The sequence below is a fragment of the Stegodyphus dumicola genome, chromosome X1 (assembly GCF_044657685.1).
Source record: "Stegodyphus dumicola isolate Sdum_Otavi_A_Nest chromosome X1, ASM4465768v1".
Taxonomy (NCBI): domain Eukaryota; kingdom Metazoa; phylum Arthropoda; class Arachnida; order Araneae; family Eresidae; genus Stegodyphus; species Stegodyphus dumicola.
The window spans coordinates 81,067,422-81,082,547 of record NC_140780.1 but is presented as its reverse complement, the minus strand read 5'-3'; the positions used below and the strand labels follow the sequence as shown (position 1 = coordinate 81,082,547).

Here is a 15,126-nt window from a genome sequence, read left to right as displayed (position 1 = left end):
GGGCTAACTGAAGCCACAGCCCATCTCAATAAAGGATTTTCTTATTTTCTGCAAGCCGAATGCGTATCTACTGAGATTGAAAGGGAATCGCATTCCTCGCAGAGAGAAGGATACATCACATGCCGAAGACATCACCAGGTCCGTTTGGTCTCTCTCTAGAAAGGTAATACTTATTTCAGCTATGTATTGAGATAGACAAGGTAGAATAAGTCTATGACGGATCAACGAAGATTAGTGTACACGTTTAATAATTATGACTTACATATTTCCGAATCATCTTAGTCAAATATAAATATTTTTAGCATTCATCTACATTAATCTAATAAATTCCTGGAAATATATATGATACACTATTATTTTTTTTTGCATTACTCAAAGAAAAATTAGGAGCTTGCTTGAAGATTGCATTAAACTTTATTTATTTCACTTGGCACAGAAACAAGAATGAGAGATCCGGATAACTGAAGTTCTGGATGCAAGTTATTCGGACTATAAGACTTTTACGGTGGGACAATTCCTTTATTTATTACTTTTAAAACAGATTCCATAATTGTATACAAAAGAATCTCTAAGCTGCTCAAACGGAAAAAAAATATTCCAGCTCATCAATATTTAATACATTCAAAGTGCATTCTAAATGAGTAGCTAATAAATGATGTAAATTGATGAAAAGTTGCTCTATGTGTTACAAATAAATTATAATTTTGCATTTATAAAATTATTTATACCGCAGTCACTTGGATACAGCTAATGTTTAGGAGAAAACACTTGTAAAAATAGTTTAACAGTTACTTAATTTTGCATACTTTATTTTACACTATCTCAGGCGAGTGAGTAGGAATCCGGCCGGAACTTTGGGCAAATAGATGGGGGAATAAAATTTAACATTAGCATTCCTTATCATACATGCAATTTGGAAAAGCCTTTGATGAGATAATGCAGATGAGTTATGAAAAAACTAATTTAGGAGAATATGTTAACTAATACTTAGTATAAAATTATTTTTTTAGTTACATCGATATTTAGCAGTCTCATTTTAACCGGATTCTTATACGAGATATGTCATATAGCCAACTCATCAAGATGCCCAGCGTTTAGAGAAGAACATTTAGCCCGCGAGAACGCGCGTCGGGCCTGCGAGGCCCGGTCGTTACAAAAACGTAATACAAAAATTTCTCCCTTTGGTGAAATTTTTCGACCTTCTCAGTAGCTGCGTTTAAGGTCATGTACTTGTCATTCACAAGCATTTCAGGAATTTAACCCTTCATTTTCCTCAGAAACTGAGTAACCGGGCTTCCCAGGCCCGAGACGCGCGCTCGCATTGTCATTTAAAATTGTGAAAGAAATTAAGCAATTGCAAAAAAGGTCTTGCTATTTGAGTTATGACGATGAACTGAAAAGACTACAGAAACTATTAGCCGAAGTGTCGGCTGATGAAGATACACTTAATGAAGAGGACGAAGAAATAGTTGATAAAGAACAGTTTAGTGATCACCAATCGAATTCTGAAGAGGAGTTAGAGTCAAGCGATGAATCTAGTTATGAATAAAGTATTTCTGTGTCAGCGAATTGTTATCTTTGCAAATATAATGTGACAAAATGGAATGAAAAAGAGCCAAGACTTGCTATGAGAACTCTTGCTCACAACATTGGGAGAAAAGTGCTCGGAAATGTTTGTGAAGCAAAATTTGTGTCCTTCCCTATGAATTCTTATGGATAAAATAATATTAAAAATTCTAGTAGATTGTGCAAACATTTATATCGAATCCATTGCCGTCAAATTTGGAAGATAGAGAGATGCTCGATCCACAAATATTACAGAAATCAGAGCATTTATCGGTGTTCTTTATTTTGGAGGACTCCACAAGGCTTCTCACGTAAATGTTCTCGACCTTTGGGTGACTGACGGAACAATGCTTGACATTTTTCATTTAACAATGTCTAACAAACGTTTTTTTATTTCTAATGCGATGTTTGAGATTTGATGACATAATACATAGCTTTTCTAGAAGGGAAATAAATAAACTGGCTCCGATAAGATATGCCTTTGAAAATTTGTTAAAAATTGCAAAAAAGTTTACAGTCTTGGCGTAACGGACCGAAAATCACAAATTTGCTGCGCTATGTGCGAGAAAAATGTCTGTGGTAAACACGATTATTTGCAAACAAAAATGTGAAATGTAAGTTTTATTTTGAAATTATTGCTGTAAAAATTTAATATTGCATAAATTAGTACTAAATTTCATTTGCGCTCAAAAAGAAATCAGTTTAATTTTTGTTGTTAATAATAAATAATTTCAGTCTTAAAATTGTCTTAAAATACATTTTTATTAGACTTATTAAATTAAAAGTATATTTTATACACTCTTTTTTTATTATTTAAATGTTTTTCTTCAATTACAGAAGCAATTTTATTTTTGTTTTGTTAAGAAATATGCTTCTGGCCTACGGAGCCCGACGCACGTCCTCGCGTAGCTAAAAGCAGTGCGCGTCTTCGCGGGTTTAAAATAACCAAAGTAGGCACAATATTAGATCATTTCAGTAAATCTTAATGTAAGACTTTGTTGCAATATGTATTGAACTATTTTTGTAGCATTTATTGTTAATGTATTATTACTTTAGCTTTGCTGTTTGTATTAATAGTTAATAATGCTTATTAATATTATTAGCTTAAAATTGTTGTTTATATTAATATCAAATGAAGATAATTTCTTATTGATTTTAATATTAGTCTATTTAATGCATTTTAATTAGGTAAGTGAAATAATTCATTTAAGTTAATAAACGATGATTAAGTGATGTTTAATAATTCATTTAACCATCACTTAATTGATAATATATATATAATTCAGCAGTGTATAATGTATTTTAGTTAAAAAGTACACATCTTTAATTTTAATTATTATTACATTGAAATGACTGTATAAAGTTTAGAAGTGTTTAATAATGCATGTTTAATGATGCTGTAGCGGTATTGCCATATTATTGGGATAATATTTTTATGGCCTTAATATATGGACAGTTGAATGGGTATGGTATAGAGATAGTACTAATTTTATGCAAACGTATCTAACTACATTATGTGCAATGTAATATGCTTAGTTTCAAATAATAATAGTTTATTTTCTATAATTTAATATTTGTATTTTTCTTGGGCTACATCTTATAATTTTTTAATGTGAAAAGTTCTTTATTTATTCAGTTTAATTATGTAACTCAAACGTATTATTTGAAGTTCAATTAATTACATCTAGTATTAATACACTATGCAAAAAGCAATAATTATAGTAACATATTGTAACTGTATAGTAAAAAACAATGTAACTTGAAATTATGCAATGAACATAAACATAATAAGAATATGCAGAAATTTGTAAATAATAACCATTTATACAGTGTATAAAGAAAAATACATGGCTTATTAGACATTGTGTACAGTATGTTAAAACAGCATATATATAATGCTATGTAAAATTGTATTTACAAAATTGCTCTTGTAAATTTATGCAAAATTGCCCTAATTACCATAAGATCTTCCTCAGATTGGAAAAATTTATGCATTCAGATATAAATAGAAACCAAGAAGACAATGAAAACAATTGATGGCAAATTATTAAAGCCCACCAGATAACATCGCGGCAAAAACATCGCGGTCGAAAACGTCGCAGAGAAAACAACGCAAGGCGAAAACGTCGCGCTTCAAAACATCGTGGGAGAAAACATCGCAAAGAGAAAACATCGCAGTTCTAAAACATCGTGGTACAAAACATCGTCGTCGAAAATGAAGCGGTTCAAAAACTTCGCAGTTTAAAAACATCGTCGTCGAAAATATCGTGGTAAAAAATAAAGTATCTACAAATCATCACGTGACGATAATATCGCAGACATGCTTTTTTCAGACTTTAATAATTGTAAATAGATATTCCCATAATAATTTGTGAGCGCAAGATGGAAATAAGGATAATTTGTTTTTCATATTTTATATTAACTAATAAATTTTTGCTGAGAAAATAAGAAGGAAACTTAAGCATAGAAAATTACTATGCTTAAGTAATGCAACATATAGCACTTAATAGAATTTTAAACCGGCATATTTAACCAACAAAGACCATTAATAAATCATTTTTAATAAAGTTTTTACTGGTAATTTTTCATAAAAATTATAATCTATAAGTTGCATTTAATTTTCTATGCTTATGCTTCCTTCTTACTTTTCTTACTTTTTCAGCAAAAATTTATTAGTTAATAAAAAAATGTGAAAGTAAAAATTATCCTTCTTTACATCTTGCGCTCACAAATTATTATGGGAATATCTATTTACAGTTATTAAAGCCTGACAAAAGCATGTCTGCGATGTTATCGTCATGCGATGATTTGTAGATACTTTATTTTTTACCACGATATTTTCGACGACGATGTTTTCAAACTGCTAAGTTTTTGAACCGCTTTATTTTCGACGACGATGTTTTGTACCACGATGTTTTAGAACTGCGATGTTGTCTCCCACGATGTTTTCGCTTTCGCTTTGCGTTGTTTTCTCTGCGACGTTTTCGTCTGCGATGTTTTTGCCGCGATGTTTTCGGCTGTAACCGTTCGAGTGATAAAGTTGCTAACCAGTGGTAGTTCACTGGAATTTTACCCAAAATCTAATTAACTTTTAAAGAAGCATTTAGTTTTAAACTAGTCAGTTTTTGTTCAGTTACTTATCTTTTCTGCCTTACCTCACTTCTAGTTCCTGCCAGAATGACATTTCAGTTTCGCGTGTTAGGCAAAGTAGAGTAGAAAGATATTGTTTATGCTGATCTCTGAGTTTTTTCAGACAAAGCATGTCCTGACGTTCGGCCACGTTGTTTCGCTAATTAAAGCTTGATATTTTACGGCCGTGCATATTAATTGCCGGTTTGTGTATGTCGGTGGCAGGGTTAAGAGCCAACTTGCGTTAACTGTCTCTGTGTAGCTTTGGTTGATTATCTAACTTAGTTTTAAATTTACATTCCTCTTTTGCAGTCACAATTATTGGCTAAGTTTGTAAGAACGGGAGTGTCATATGTAAATGTCTTCTTGAGTTGAATAAACGGGTCTTTTCACCCTTCTCACGCCTTATCATTGATACAGTTTGAACTTAGCGAATAATCGCTTCACAGTTCGAGTAAAGATATAACAAGCAAGGTATAGTTTAGTTATAATCTTACAAACTCTTTTCATGAATGTAAAAAGATTAAATATGGAAACTATAAATCTGGAACTTTCGTATAAGAATTATCCTGAAGGAAACATTATTGCCCTCAGACAGACATCATCGTAAAAATAGAGCAAACATGCTGTAAGGACCATAATTCGTGCTTATTCAGTGAAAACTCACTATCAAACTTGTGGCCAGAAAGCATCATCTCCTTATCGTATGTTATATAAGTTCGAAAGTAAAAATATAAGTGCCTTTTTTACCTCCAACCAACCTATAGACATAGGTAACGGCCGTAGTGTTTTCAGTCGAAAAATTCTATAATAAGTTTTCAGTGATTTAGCACGAATTAGGGTCCCCACACCACGTTTATACTATTTTCAAAATGATATCCGTGTGTCTGTATCTGTTTACGATTTTTTTCGCCCAAGGTAACTCTTATATCAAATTTCCAAAAAAGTTCCATGTTCCATATTTACACTTTTTCTATTCATATGAAGAGTTATTCAGATTTTGGGTAAAGTTGGACAACCGAAAATGGTATTTTACTTGAAGCCCATAAAAGACTATTTAAACTAGCGGGACTATGGGCCCAAGAAAAGCGCACGAAACTGATGGCTCCGTTAACAGAGAAAAAGGGCACTTACTTTATAAGGTATTTTCTCCCTCTTTCAAGGATGCTTTCGTGGTGTAATGGTTGGCAAACTCGGCGCGTATTCTAGAGGTACAGGTTCCCGTCGAAGGCATTGCTCATTTTTCATGTCTCCTGCTTTCAAAAAATACCTAATGTCTCTACAGTGGCACCAGAACTAAAAGGTGGGGGATGATGATTCTTCCCCACCGGGATTTGGCGATTAGGTCCCCTAATCCCCAGTTGCCCTTTAAAAGGGGGAGTGTATGAGATATTTTATCCCTCTTTCAAGCATGCCTTCGTGGTGAAATGGTTTATCACACTCGGCGTGTATTCGAGAGGTCCGGGTTCGAGTCCCGGCGAAGGCATTGCTCATTTTTCATCTCTTCTGCTTCAAAATAACCTAATGACTCTACAACTTTTCTAACCTCCCTTCAAGCTGTATACATGAGTAAGAAGGCAATGTATTTGGTCCAAAAGTTTCACAGTGAATTTCAGTAAATTAAGATCCGACAACACGTATTTTATTTTTAAATTAATGCCTGTGTGTAAGTATATGTGTGACGAAAACTGTTTCATCCAGGATAACTCTTAAATTACGCCTTCAAAGATTTCTATTTTCCGTACTCAAGCTGTCTACATCCATACCAAATGTTCATTAGATTTTGAGTAAAATTAGAGTACCCGAAATAGTACTTAGATGAAGTCCATAACAGGAAGTGGTACTATAAGCACATGAGCATATAAACGTTTTTAATGGGAAATTATTAAAATATAAGTTACGACTTTTAATTTCAGTATTCAAGACTTTTATATCAAGGAATGTTCGTAAAAAATATATATTATGAGATAATCCAAAACTTCTCAAATGGGAATGAGAGGCACATATTATATTTATAAGCATTAAATGCATTCTTGGGGTTATTCTGAATGCAACGAGGCTCATTGTGAAGACGAGTTCTCAATATAAAGCAAATAAATCAGTCCTCAATCCTCAAGTCTATGTTCGTTCACTTATGTGTCGAATCGCTTTTCAAATAAAATGATGCTACCATTAAATGTTATCTCTATGTATTACTTTTTAAGAAATAATGTAGCATATATAAATAATGTAGCGAATATGAAAAGAAATGTATGGAAAGACTTAACACTCTATCGGGAATTTTAAAGATATGCTGCTTATAAAGAAATTGTGATAGTTAAGCTACTGATTTGTGAATCCGAAATACTGTATGACCAGATTACAATCTGTGCGATAATTTCAAATCAAAGCATGACATCTGATGTGTACATGAGCCAGTATAGATATTATTGAACCTTAAATTTATTAAAAAAATTAGATTTTATTTAAAAACGATCAACCGCAAGTGATAGTTTACTTAGAGCTCGTTGCTATTCCTTCAGTTTCCTGTTTTAACACGTAATTGGAGTAAGACCATGTGCTGGCCTCATCAGAAATTTTCCCTTTAGAGAAGCCGTCATGTTCGTTAGCGTTTCTTGGGCTTTTAACGTCCAGCTGGTGTAAATAGGTCTTTCGCAAAATAGCTCTTTCGGTTGCCCAATTTTACCCCAAATACAGTAAACTCTTTATATGAAGGTAGAAAGCTTAAATGCGGAAAAGCTTAAAGTGGAAATTTTTGAAAGCTGCATATAAAAGATCATGGCCAAAAGGTACGTCACACAAACACACACACAGACAGACACATAGACAGCACTATAAATGCAAAAAAGGCGCTTGTTGGATCTTAATTCGCGCTTGTTCACTGAAAACTCTTTATCGAATTATAAGGTGTTTTATCCATTCTTTACGCTTACCTTTGTGGTGTAATTGGAAGCATACTCGACGCGTACTCGATCGAGAGGTTCAGGTTTCGAGTCCCGGTGAGGGCACTGCACGCTTTTCACTTCTCCTGCTTCCAAAAAAGAATCCTAATGACTTTACAAGTGTCGTCCAAACTAAACGATAGTGAACAATAATTCGTCACTATCAAGATTGGCGACTGGGTACCCTAATCCCCAGTAGCTCTCTAAAAGGGGGAATATATAAGGTTATGGTTATGCGCCTCTGACCAGGTTTCCGACCTAAGGTAAAACTGAACGGAATGATGCCTGATCAGTGGAAAACGCAACGAGCAGCCACCACAACAAGGCAATGGCTGAAAGACCAAGTACCATTAATTGCTCTTAAACATGAATGTCACAGAAAAGTACTTAAAAAAATTATTACAGGACATCTTGCATATGATGCTACATATGGCAATAAGCAAAACGTCAGTGTACAATATTATAGTACACTAATATAGTGCATTTAGTAATAAGATACATGAATACATAATTTAATGGTATTCCATAGTATAATGCCTTAATATTATGAGATAGAGCTATGATAAAGTACGAATAATACTATAAGTTAAGTACGACTAAATGTGAAATGTGACACATTAAGTTTATGTTGTTTGACATAATAACTGTAGTAATGCAAAATGTTTTATAACACATAAATAGTTACTTAAGAGTGATGTGTAAATAGGTGATATATGAGTGAACCAAAATACGATAATATATTGCGTTAGGTGATTACATTAGTTGCTTTAAAACAGTACTCTACACATACCTTACAAACATTACAGCAAATAAAGCGTTACATGAAATGATTCAATGAAACAGTTATACTATATGTAAAAAGACAGATATGATAATAATTATAAAATATACCTGACGCAGGAATTCAATAACAATATGCAAAGTATTATAACAATTAAATCAATACTTGAGGTGTTTATTATATAAATAAAAATATTAATAATAAATAAAAAAAGGTACTCAAATTTCTAGTAACTCGGTGCAAATATTGCAAAGTAGTAAAAAGGGGGGAGGAAAGGATGCGCATTTAATTTTGGGAAAAAAAAGAAAAAAAAGCATACATGAAAGTATAAACAAAGAAACTGCAAATTAAAAACGAAACTGAGTAAGAAGAAGAGTTGACATTGCTTTTAATTAAAGAAGTACACGTTTTGATATCATTAAAGGGCAAAACTATGAGTTTTTCATACGAACTTATATTAATGAGCTACAAAAAATCGTAAGTGCAATTTAAATATACAAGACAGTATATAAAATATATACTGGTGAAAAATAATGTTAGAAAGACAAAATAAACAAACTTACTAATTGAAGTTTGATTCAGGGAAAGAAAATGTATTTAAGTTGTAACAAATTTTTATACAGTTACTAAGTTTATTTAATGCTCCTTTTGATTTCAATAATTGGCTAAGCCGATTTGCCCAGCATTGTTCTGAAGTTTGTCGTAGATGAAAAGTTTTGGTATGTACGCAATTAAACGCATAGTGATTAGGTGATCCCTGATGACCGCAGCTGCATAAGTCGTTCTCTGATAGGCCAAATCTATTCAAGTAAATCATAAAAGGTTCATGACCAGTTGTACAATTCGTGATTGTATTAGAGAACGTAGATAAATCAGTAGATACTTTGGGGATGAACTTGTATGTTCTGCGGCCCGTTGTACCGTTATTCCAGCGAAATTGTTATTCTTGTAACATACCAACGAATGTCACTTTCTTAAGGAAAGATCCTGTAAATGGTAATGCATATTCTGGTAGCTGTATGCCCATAGGCTCATTTTTGGCTAATTTGTCTGCTTGCTCATTCCCTACTATTCCTGTGTGTGCTGGTACCCAACAAAAGGTCGGTCTTAGTTCTAATGGAGATTTACCTTCCTACTTTTCGCATGCCTTCATGGTGTAATTGGAAGCATAGTCGACGCGTATTTGAGGGATCCAAGGTTCGAGTCTCGGCGAGGGCACTGCAAACTTTTCATGTCTCCTACTTAAAAAAAAAAAAAAAAAAAAAAAAAAAAAAAAAAAAAAAAACTAATAACTCTACAGAAATTTTTAGATCGAAAACATTACCATTCTCACCCATGATTATAGGTTGTTGGAAGGTAATAGTATACAAAATGCAACCAGGAAGAATGAACTAAAACATACTAGTGATTTCGGTGTGGTGTATTTTATATGGTGTTTAAGTTGCCATGCAATTTTAACTCCTAATAGTCTGAAATATTCCTATATCATTTTTCATAAACAGCCTTAATGGTATCTAATGAATTAGTGGTGAAGAATTTTGCGTACTTATGAATAAATTTGTTTTTAAGCAATTTCGTGTATTAAAGTACGTAATATATGAAGCTTAAATTTATTTTTTATCAGTCTGCGTTTAGTGTAACCGCGTCAAAGTTTATCAACTAGATATTTTACAAATCACAAAACTACATCATCAATTAGAGGTACTGATAATGTTATAAATGTATGAAATATTAAAATCATGTATGTTTCATAAGTAGTTCGATTAATTAAGTGGCGCACTGACTTGGTCTAAAAGCTAAGTTAAATATCTTAGGAAATATTGAATAGCAACACCTCTGATAACCAGATATTTGTTAGTTGGCGAGAAGGACAGTTTCCTGGTAGAATACAACTTAACGAAGACAAAAATATATGCTTACATTTCTAACTGAAATTTGATCAGAATGTGACGTTAATGAGCTTCTGTATTATCTTTCAATGACAAAGGCATGCTTTCTCAGTAGATGCTCCTGCTCAAGTTCAAACGCCTACGCCTTGGAATAAAGGTGGTCTCTTGAATAATTCTGGGTGGATCATCGGGGACATCTCTCGTTGGTCACGGGCTTTGAGTACCAATGGTACCTACACATAACATGTTCAGCCGTCACTATCCTAATTTTGATCAAGTACACTAGGGAGATTCTTACTACTATATTCCCTTCACAAACCAATCGAATGAGTTTTCATTTCATTGTCTTTTAAGTGCCCAGATGTATCCTTACAGTATGTTTCCTTCTAACTGTGTTGAATGCTCCATATCAACAATATCATTATTTGAATACCTGTTCCTAAGCGATAAAAATGAACTCTGTTTTCTTTTCTGAACTGTCACCTGTAGCTTATATAACTGCAGTCTCAAAATAATACCCGATGATTTGAAGATGATGGAAATGTAATGGAGTATTTTGTGCAATGCTTATTTACAGAACAGAAGATACGAAAAAAGAATTTGGTTAATTTATCTCCTTAAAAATTGTCCAATGGCATGTTTTAACTAATGAATACTATTAACGTATCTTCTTTTCCTAGCAGTTAAAAGATAGAGCAAAGAAACTACTTTAAGATTACTTATAAATACGTGATTGCCATAAAATTTAAATTACTTCTTCAAAAACAACGAAAATTGCCTTTAAATGCTATAAATGTTATTCAGCCTTAACGTATGGTCAAAAGAGACATGCTTGAGTACTACAGTTTTGCGCTTAACAGATATGATCAGTAACAACAAAACGTCGAAGGAGGGCGAGGAATAAACTTTATTTAAACTTCTACTACAAGGTAAATGTAGTACTGCATCAGCTTAAAAATCACACATCATATAAATGCACAAAACAGAAGGGAAAAAAACAGTGAAAGTAGCAAATTATTAACTTAAGCTGTTCCCAATGATATTAAACATATTGCAATAAGTTAGGTAAGAATTATCAGCACCGTAATTCTAGAATCCTCTTAGTTAAGCTGATGAAGCCAAATAGCTTTCGAAGCGGCATAAGATTCGATTAAAAAGGGAGAAAGAAAATAAAACCGCATCATGATGATGAAACAAATAAATTAATTTAGATGGAGGAATTCTTCAGGTTTACACACATTGCTTGGGAAGTTATTCAGAAATATTTAGAGAATTATAATTTTACTACTGATGAATAGGAAGGAAGTGAGGAACTAAGTAGCTTCAATGTTAATAAATAAATTAATTAATTTACTCCAAGACTATATTTTTTCAAAGAAAACTTATGTATGTACTATTAATAAAATGAGACAGAAGAAAACGGAATTTTAGTTCATTAATTACTACTAGAAAAGTGTAAATAAAATATTTCTATTTATTCCTTACGTAAAATTAGCTTTGATGGATAATAAACACACAAAAAGTAAAGTAATCTAGATATGCAAAACGAAAGAGCCAGAATCATTATTATGAGTTATAGTTTTCTTTATCAGGAGCAAACTTCAACTATAATCACTTTTCTAAATTCATTTGAGGTTAGATTCGTTTTTGGTTCAAAATATTTGCATTTTTTATTGCTATTAATTTTTAAGCAAAATTTTATCTCCCTAAAAATTAAAATTTAATGAAATACAGCCAAAATTAGATTCGTTTTTCTTTCTGAATTTTATGACATGGATCCAATTTAATTTTTACTAAAAGCTGTATCATATAAAAAATAAAATTTCAGAAAATTCATCTAGTAAATAATTTATCTCATGATAAGGAAGCCAGGAATTTTTTTTATCTCAGGTATTACATGTATGCTTCGCCTTTAAATCGATGTACATCACAGTCGCATTCTTTGTAAGTGCGCTGAAGTTACCTAATACACTACTTTAACAATTCATTGCTGAAGTTCTTGTAATATGATGGTAAAGCAGAAGGTACATTATATTGGTATTGAATTTTTCCGAGCTAAAGCCTCGCAGGGATGAGGTCATGAGACTTCTAAATGCTTACAAACACACTATCACTTGGGACATGCAACGTAGTAATGAGAACAACGCTGTATCGTCTTGAACACACGATCACACCTAATCACAGCTGTAGATCATCCTGCGCCTCTAACATACTGAACGTAGCAAAAGGTAATTAGAAGATAATTTTTCTCTTTTTTCCCTTCTTTTCTTTCTTTCTTTTTTTTCGTACCAAGTGATGCATAACAGATATTTGTGTTAGCAAGAAATAAAACTTTTTGAATCAAGTAAAAATTTGGTACTTTATTTTAAACAACCTACACCTATTTAATTGTCTATGTTTACAACGTTTTAAAAAATAACATGTTAGGCTGGTATAAGATAAATTAAATTCTCTGATTTCAAAGAATAGGAAAATAAATAAGCAATAGGTTATTAGTTATTTCTTTTATTTCGATTCATCTGATATTCGAATAAGAAATTGTGAAGAAAGAGCAAAATTCAATTTTTAGATAATCCATTTAATGATGATATTCTTTTGTTATTACTATACTCTTAATCCAAGTGTCTGATAGAAATGGTCAGTTATATGTGAAAAAAGAAATTGTGTTATTCAAAGCACAAACTTCGTTACCTCAATCGAAAACGTGACAGCTAATATTATGTTAAAAACAAAAATTATAAATTTAATGTTTTATAAAATTCTTACCTGACTTCTACTTAAAATCAAGAATTTAAGTTCCTAAAAAGCTAAACAAAAGAAATCTTTTAACTAAACATACGAAAACTGATTTCATTATACTCATTTTAGTCTGGAACATAAAATCATTGGACATTATTGTACGCTTTTTGTAAATAAATATCCATAATAGAAGATATGTCCTTCTTATCACATCAAGATTTCTCTGCAAAAATACATTTAGACACATTTCATCTGAAGTGTTATGAAAGCAAATTTGATTAAAAATGTCTCATATAGTAACGATTTAACAAATTTATTTTATATTAAATCTTAGTTTGCTTAATGGAATGATTTTTAATTACTTCTTTTTTATTACCTTATTAAGTTTTCTCTCATAATTTCTAATGCGAATTATTTAACTTTTCATAACTGAATGCATAGGAAGTTTCTCAGTTTTTTCCATATGTACATCAACAAAAGCTAGTCTTCCTTAAAATATTCTCCTCACAGCAATCTCTTTCCCTGGCATGATTGCTATAGTCTAGTTAATTAATATCAATATATCTATCGCTCTACGAATGAATTTCCCTTCTTCTTCTGAACTGGAAACTACTTTTTTATGTAATTTTCTAATTAAAAAAAAGGTCTTTATGATAGAAGATACGCATTTTCACTCTTCCAATTTAAAACAGATTCAGGAAACAAAGAAACGTGTTATAAACGCTACTCTGTTTAATTTGTATACGATAAAAATGATCGATATCAAAAATCATCCTTTCGGAAACCTATGGCTATAATAAAATGTATTGCATCATAATAATTTCTGTGAAAATTAAGCATTATTCTAATTTTTTCAAGTTCATATTTCCTTTCAGCTTTATATTAAAAAACTATGTATACTATAAATTTGTTAATATACTTAGGTTATGATTTTGCCTAAGTTAATTGCAGGTGATTTTGCCAATGATAATTCTAGATATATTACCTTATTGAGATACTAAAAATAAATTGTATATAACTTTATAAGGTGTTTTCCCGTCTTCTTAGCGTGTCTTCGTGGTGTAGTGGTCTGCATATTGGACGCGTATTCCAGAGGTCCGTGGTTCGATTTCCGGCGATGACGTTGGTCATTTTTCACTTCTCCTGCTTCCAAAAAATAACCTAACAGCTCTACTTCATTACAGCACTTCGCGAATATTTTTATTCTAAGAATATAAAACTTTCATCTATAAAACTTTTTTTATTATTTTTTATTTCATAAAATTTTCGAATTTAATTTACCCTTTCAGACCATAATGTTTATTCCGAGCCTTAATAATGTTTTCTCTATTACACCATTATAATTATATTATTATTATTATTAAATGCATTTTTTCTATTAAATATAGCAAAAAATTTCATAAACTGAATAGTATAATAATTGCGTTACGTCATATTTCATTTTTTGTGTAACTGTGTTTTATGCATAACTCGTTTTCAATCGCATATTATATGCCCTCACTCGCATATAATATGCACTGACATTTCTTTTATAAGCCACATTCGCTGATGTTACCTTATATATTTGTAATGCTATTATATTAAAAATGAAATTATACTCTAATATTACTCACGTGTATTTTTTAGTAAACTGACGTTTTAATACTTTGCTTACTGACTAAAATACCGTCTTTGTACACCACGTAAAATTAACGTGCAACTGTTTCTTTACCTTCTACCTGCCATAATCTATTTAAAGGAATTTATGTTTTTTAATTTCATATATTAGAGATATTTTCAGATAATTTCAGATATTATAATAGATCTTAGTAGCATGTAAGTTCCCTCCTTATGTGAAAAGAAACATATATTTAACAGATATGTCATTGAAGTTCTATTTATATATGATTGCAAAGCATTTGAACTAGGTTATGCAATTTGTTAGGAAATGAATTTTAATTTAGACACATTATAGATAATATCACTCTCCCCGAGGTATGAGGAGATAACTAAAGCAGTGTAAAATTCAAGATAAAATGAACAACATAATTAGAATGTGGAGAATTTCAGTTAATATTTAGGAGCTTTGCGAAACACTGTC

General features: G+C 31.6%; 1 protein-coding gene and 1 non-coding gene across 3 annotated transcripts in view; both read left to right on the top strand.

The window, feature by feature from the left end:
- LOC118181801 (gamma-aminobutyric acid receptor subunit beta-like) overlaps window positions 1-15,126 on the top strand; it is a 534,459-nt gene that overhangs the window by 67,616 nt on the left and 451,717 nt on the right. The window lies entirely within an intron of this gene.
- TRNAT-UGU (transfer RNA threonine (anticodon UGU)) lies at window positions 6,109-6,181 on the top strand. The gene has a single exon. It is a non-coding gene; the product is annotated as a tRNA-Thr (tRNA).